This window comes from Passer montanus, unplaced genomic scaffold (assembly GCF_014805655.1).
Source record: "Passer montanus isolate IOZ18808 unplaced genomic scaffold, ASM1480565v1 scaffold62, whole genome shotgun sequence".
In the NCBI taxonomy this organism is placed as follows: Eukaryota; Metazoa; Chordata; class Aves; order Passeriformes; family Passeridae; genus Passer; species Passer montanus.
This window is the reverse complement of record NW_024371260.1, coordinates 792,812-799,594: the sequence shown is the minus strand read 5'-3', so window position 1 is coordinate 799,594 and position 6,783 is coordinate 792,812.

Below are 6,783 nucleotides of genomic sequence, written 5' to 3'. Positions count from 1 at the left end.
TCTGTGCAGCGAGGAAGTTGACACAACAGCAGAATTCCAAATTACCGAGTAGCAATTAATAAAACACTTGGTCACTTAGGAGATTTTTTAAGCTTCTTCATCTCCGAGCTATCACATATTTAGACAAGATAACAGGAAGGTACCAGAGCTGAAAATAGAGCAAACTTGTTATTTAACATTAACCTCACCTCTCCTCCACAGGCCAGCAGAATAAATCACAGGGCTGTAAAGAAAGTCACACATTCTTCCCGGGCATCTGAGCATTTTCATGTGGAATTATATCTTCCTTCTGAAAAGGCACTCGGATATGTCAGGGCAGATTTTGCCCTCAATTACACCCGTGTAACCCCAACTGTTTGCTGTCTCTGTAAACTGTCTCCGTGGTCGGTGCCAGTGGTGCTGCAGAGATAAGTTTGAGTTTGTTATTGCCTTCAGCAGGGGGAAGTGGGAACTGCTCTCTCTGGAGAGAAGGGAGCACACGAGGAGATCTGAGCTCGGCACATCAGAGCAGTTCAGTTCTCTGTCCTGAGCACACAGGACAAATTTATCCCCAGCATAACTTCGGGGACGTTCCCACTGGAGGGTGAGACCCAGAGCAGATTGTGCTCTCATAACTCATTTAGAGAAGGTCTGGAAATGCACACCAGCCCGGTGGCTGGCACAGCCATCTCGGAGCTGCACTCAGCCTGTCCTGGATAGAGCCCCATTCCATCTCCTCTTTTCTGCACTAGTTACCATTTCACGTGCCTTGGCCTCTGGGTGTCTGCATTAAAATCTCCATGAATTGCCACGGTGGCAGGTTTGCCTTCAGCTTCTCCCAGTCGTTCTCTCTGTGACGGGGAAATTCTCCACAGCAACCTCTGCCCCTTTCTCTTCCCCTTTCCTCTCCTCTGCCCTGGTGAGGGAGTGGCCACACAAGGATTAGAAATGTTTCCTCACAGCATTTTGATGCCAGATTTTGTTGTTAAACAAGCCCAAGCACTCTTGGGGGGATAGCCTCACAAATATATGTATAATGTGTGTATCCTAGTGCAGAGGAGACCACCTTGATTAGAGGGATGGGGCACGAGGAAAGGCTGAGAGAATTGGGGTTGTTCACCCTGGAAAAGAGAAGCTCTGGGGTGACCTCACTGTGGCCTTCCAGGACCTGAAGGAGCTGCAGGGAAGGTGGAGAGAGAGGATTTCCTGGGGCTGGAGGCACAGAGGGCAGGGATGGATGGGATTTTGGGCAGGAATTGTTCCCTGGCAGGGTGGGCAGGCTGGCACAGGGTGCCCAGAGGATCCCTGGCAGTGCCCAAGGCCAGCCTGGGACAGTGGAAGTGTCCCTGCCATGGCAGGGGTGGCACTGGCTGGGCTTTGAGGTCCCTTCCAACCCAAACCAGTCTGGGATTCTGTAGTGTAATAAACATCTGTACCCCCCAAAATGATCCCCAGCCAGTGCTAGCAGGCAGAGCCACATCCTCACACCAGCACCAAGTGATCCAATTATGAGTTTGGTTCACAGCCAGGGAATTGCTGCAGGAATAGCACTTGAAGCTGCTGCTTTTTTTTTTTTTGGGTTTTTTTTTTTTTTTTTTTTTTTTTTTTTTTCTGGCAAAGATGCAGCTCTCCCTGTGGACAATAACAAACAAAGCCACAGAGCTGGTCCCGTAATCTTCTCCCAGCTAAAGCCACGGGGCTCAGCTAACACAAGGGAGATCAAGGAGCCCCAATGCTGCTGAGGAGACCTTGGTTCCCCTGCAGAATTTCGTGGTTCACACCCAGGTGCAGAGAGGTCACTGGTGGGACGAGTGGGCACGTTGTGGGTGTAAAAATCTGATGTCCATGCAGGCTGTCCCTGTGAGAGCCTGGCAGGCTCTGGAGGGCAGAGTGGGAATCTCTGGGTGTTTGTGCCTCTGTCTCGCAGCAGAGCTGCTGACACACACAGAGCCTAATTGGCCAAAATCCCCAGAGACACCGAAACTGCAGCGTGCCACACGGGGTACCCACGCAGAGTGTTAATCCCCACATTCCTGCTCCTCAGCCGGGGTGTCTGTGAGGGTCTGAGCAGAGCTTCTGCTGATGCTCTGGCTCTGCAGCGCTCCAGGCTCGCCGTGCTGCCCCTGCCCCTGCTCGGTTCCCATCTCCCACACCCTGCCAGGCCTCTGGGGCCCTCAGCCACAGGGCTCAGCTCTTCTGGGCACCCCAGACCCACCGAGGCAAGGCAACAGCAGGAGCCTCAAATTATTGCTGTCATTGTGGTTTTGTTGTTGTTGCTGCCGTCACGGAGATTTCACACCCGTTTCACCTGGTACCATTCCATCTCCTTCATTTCAGGGGAACAAAACCAAACAGTGGCAAAAGTCCACTGGGTGGTTCTTTCTCCCCTTGCCAACTCTTGCACCTATTTTATTTGACATCCATATGTCAGTGTATGTGGTGTATTTAACTTTTTTTAATTATCTCTTTACAAATCCGGTTTAACGTGACTCTTTTTTAAATAACTGACATTTTTCCAATTGATTGAAACAAAAATCTAAGAGGAAAAAATCTAACTAGGAACTATGAAGTCAAAACACACCAATACTGAGAATTTTGTGAACACCATTTCAGCCCAACTAGTTAAAATAATGGAGGGGTTTTTTGGTTTTTAATTCTCCAGTCATGAAATTACAAACCAGTCCTTGACCATGACAGATGAGTCAGGTTGTAACCTCAGCAATGCAGTAAAAACTCAGCTCTAATGAAACAGGCAAATGTCAATACAGCGATTAGCTCGGGAGATAATATTCTGAGAGGCTTTTACAGATGACCTAACTCCACTCACAAAAAAGGATTATATTCTCTCTTTCCCTTTGTCACAGCTGAACACCAGCCCTTTAGCTGGAAACTGTTTGCTTTGGGGGGTTTTCTGCTTTGTTTTGTTTACTGTAGAAATCTCAGGAATTTAAAATCTCATTTCCACAGGTATTACCAGGAATTTTTGGAAGGCTCATCCCACCTGGAGGCCAGCGCTCTGGCTGTGTGTGAACTCCTCCTGGACGCTGACATCTCTGGCTGGAAGTGGCTGCATGGGCTGCAAGGAAAGCAGAAGCCATGGAAATGAGATTTGAACCACTCTGGGCACATTCACACCCACTGGAGGGAGCAGCAAGTGCCAGGGGCTGAGGAAAAGCCCAGTGCTCTTCCCTGGGCTGGAGGAGCACGGTCCCACAGCAGGGCTGAGCTGCAGGGACCCTGGCACAGGCACTGCTGGTGTCCCTGTGGGACAGGGAGAGGCTCTGGGCAGTGCCAGGGCACGGGAGGGAGAGAGGGAGCCCCCGGGAGCCTGGCACAGCCAGCCCCAGCTCGGGGCTCCTGCAGCTCCCGAACACCTCAGCCACCTTCCCATGCATCCCTGCACCCAAAAGTCTCTTGACTCCGAATTGGCTCAGTCCTTCCCATGCATCTCCTGCCACCCAAAAGTCTCTTGACTCTGAATTGGCTCAGTCCTTCCCATGCATCTCCTGCACCCAAAAGTCTCTTGACTCTGAATTGGCTCAGTCCTTCCCATGCATCTCCTGCACCCAAAAGTCTCTTGACTCCGAATTGGCTCAGTCCTTCCCATGCATCTCCTGCACCCAAAAGTCTCTTGACTCTGAATTGGCTCAGTCCTGTTTTGCCAGGAAGTTTTGAAGCACAGGTCACCACTGAGGTGGAAAAGCCCTCTGACCCCACCAGTCCAACCCCAGCCAGTGCACCACCAAACCATCCCTGCACGCCTCCCAAACAGCTCAGGAATCTGGGGAGAAAAGCTCTATTTCCTGTGTGACCCTTCTCAGGTTTCTAACAGGCAGCACATACAACCACAAAATTTCTGGGTTTAATATTCTGAATATTTTAAATCCCGGAAATGTAAAATGTTATAAATTAGTTTCCTCATTAAATTAAAAAAAAAAATTTAAAACCTTTTATCTTTTAAAGGTTTTCAATTTCCCTGACTCAGACCATTTCCTAGTGGGTTCTGCATAATGAATATTAGCAGAGGTTGGCTTACCACAGTGTCTGGTGAGACTCATTTATCAAAGCCCAGGATGTGCGCCGTGCAAAGGGAAAAAAATCCCATTGAAAGGGAACAAAAAAATTTCAGCCCTAACAATCGCTCCTCTCATTTCTGTAAACTTGGGCATGTTCCAGTGCATGTGGAGAGGGGACAAAATGGCATCTGCAGAACATGAAACGTGTCTAACGAGAGATTTGTGCACCTTGAAAGGCACCAGTGCTGCAAATGACTAATGAGTCTTTCCTCAGGAGTGGGATTAATTGCATCACCCCTTGATGCTCGGCTCTGGATCCTGCTTACACCTAGGGACAGGCACAGGAGCCCATTCTGGGATTTACATACCAGGCAAAACCTGCTAAACAAATTAAATGAACTAACTTGCTTTCAGCCCCAACCAGCTGCTGGGCTGTGCCAACATCACAAACTGGCACAGCCCTTTGAAGCAGGGAGATGGAAAAGGGATCTGAGCACAAGGAGGATTTGGGGTGAGGTTTTCTTGTGTTTTTTGGTGCCTTTTCACCCTCAAGCCTCCCAGGCTCGTGTCTGAGCAGCCACTGGACACTGAGCTCAGGCACTTTCACTCACACAGCCACAGGGGCAGCTTCACATCCAGCTCCACGGCCACACACCCCAAATCTCGAGGCTTCTCCACCTCCTTTCCAGCAGCAAAGCAGCTTTCCATCAGGCCATGGAAGCTGGGGACAAGGACAAGGTGCCTTGTGCAGATCCAGACCTCACCCAGCCCAAAGAATATTTTCAGTACCTCTGAGCTGCTGGGCTCTGCTGGAGGGAGCTCCCTGTCAGCCACAAGCACAGCACAGGGCTGGCTGGTTTCTGCATTCCCGACAGCTCACATCAATTGATTGCTCATAATCAATTATCGGCTCAGCCCTCACAATGGGAGCAGATGTCAAAGCAGCTGAACGTGACACCAGGGGAGGGAAGGAGCCCAGAGCAGGGGCTGTTTGCAGGGCTGGCCTGCTGCTCCCTGGTGCTCAAAGGTTTGCTGTGACACTGCTGAGCTGCCCGGGCTCCTCAGCGGGACCCCTGTGAATGCACCACTGCTCCTGCATTCAGCACCAAGTGCATCCTCAGGCTTCTTGTCCTGAGTGACCAACTTGGCTCTGAGCTGTTAAAAATGACCAGAGCACTCAAGGGAGAGATGGATTGATTTCAGATTTGCATTTTTGTCCTTCCCACTGCAAATTGCTCCTCCAGGAGGAGGTGCCTGGCTGCCACCTCCCCTGCTAGCTGCTCTTTCCTGCTGTTGCAACACTGCTGCCTTTGGTGGCACCTCTGAATGGACTTTCTGAAGGGAGAGCAAACATTTCCATTCCAAGCACCATCTCTTTTTTCCCCTCAGCACTTGTTATCTTCAAAGCACTCTACAAAACCGACTGAGGAATCCTCCCCACCCCTGGGAGGTGTCACCCATGCCTGGGGACAGGTGAGACAAGTGAGAGCCCTGTCCCAGTGCCACTGCAGCCCTGGGGACAGGCAGGGCTGGCTCTGAGCCCTGTCCCAGTGCCACTGCCACCCCGGGGACAGGCAGGGCTGGCTCCAAGCCCTGGGGACAGGCAGGGCTGGCTCTGAGCCCTGTCCCAGTGCCACTGCCACCCTGGGGACAGGCAGGGCTGGCTCCGAGCCCTGGGGACAGGCAGGGCTGGCTCCGAGCCCTGGGGACAGGCAGGGCTGGCTCTGAGCCCTGGGGACAGGCAGGGCTGGCTCTGAGCCCTGGGGACAGGCAGGGCTGGCTCCGAGCCCTGGGGACAGGCAGGGCTGGCTCTGAGCCCTGTCCCAGTGCCACTGCCACCCCGGGGACAGGCAGGGCTGGCTCCAAGCCCTGGGGACAGGCAGGGCTGGCTCTGGGCCCTGTCCCAGTGCCACTGCCACCCTGGGGACAGGCAGGGCTGGCTCTGGGCCCTGTCTCAGTGGCACTGCCACCCTGGGTGTCCTGGCAGAGCCCAGCCCCAGCCCTGGCTGCTGAGGGAAGGTCAGGAGGTTTGTCCTGGCTGGCACCAGGGGCTCATGTCTGGCAGGAAAGCCAAACGCTGAATCATCTGGTTTCTCAAGATCACTGAGGGATGGCAACATTCCTTCCTGTCCAGAGCAAACTCATGGGACAGGGCCTGGAACAGACCTCGGAACCAACGGGAGGAAGTCAGTGCTAAGAGCAGGCTGGGCCACAAGGCAGCAAATGCACCCCTGCACACCTAGGAACAGCCAGGGGGAACGGGAGAGCTTCCCCCTGCACTCCTTTGCATCACTCCATTATAAATCCTTTCCTGAACAGCTCCCAGAGCACCTCCTGCCTCTCCCCTCTGCCCATCAGTCACCACAGCTCTGCTTTTAAGCCTGGCTGCTATTCTCAGAGCAGCCTCCCAGCTCGTGTTTGCTAAGCTGATGCCTCCTCTGCTCCAAGGAGTGCCATCCCTGCAAATTATTGCAGTAATAAAGCCACTGGCTGTGCCACATTTGCTCTCTGTTATAAAGCACAGCCTTTCGAGTCCAACTCCGTGGGGACGGCAGGGAAAGGTGAGGAGCTGTGCAGCAGGAGCTGAGCCCTGATTAAGGAGCAGACACAGCTCCCCCCTCCAGCACTGCGGGTTTGGGTCTTGATTTTCAGCAATCAAATCTTGTTCCCTATTCACTTATTCCCCTCACTCCAAACACACACAGAGCTCCCAATCATTCACTTTTCTCTAACGCGCTTAAAATCCTTATCTACAAACCCCAGCCCCATGTTCCAGCACTTCCCCACT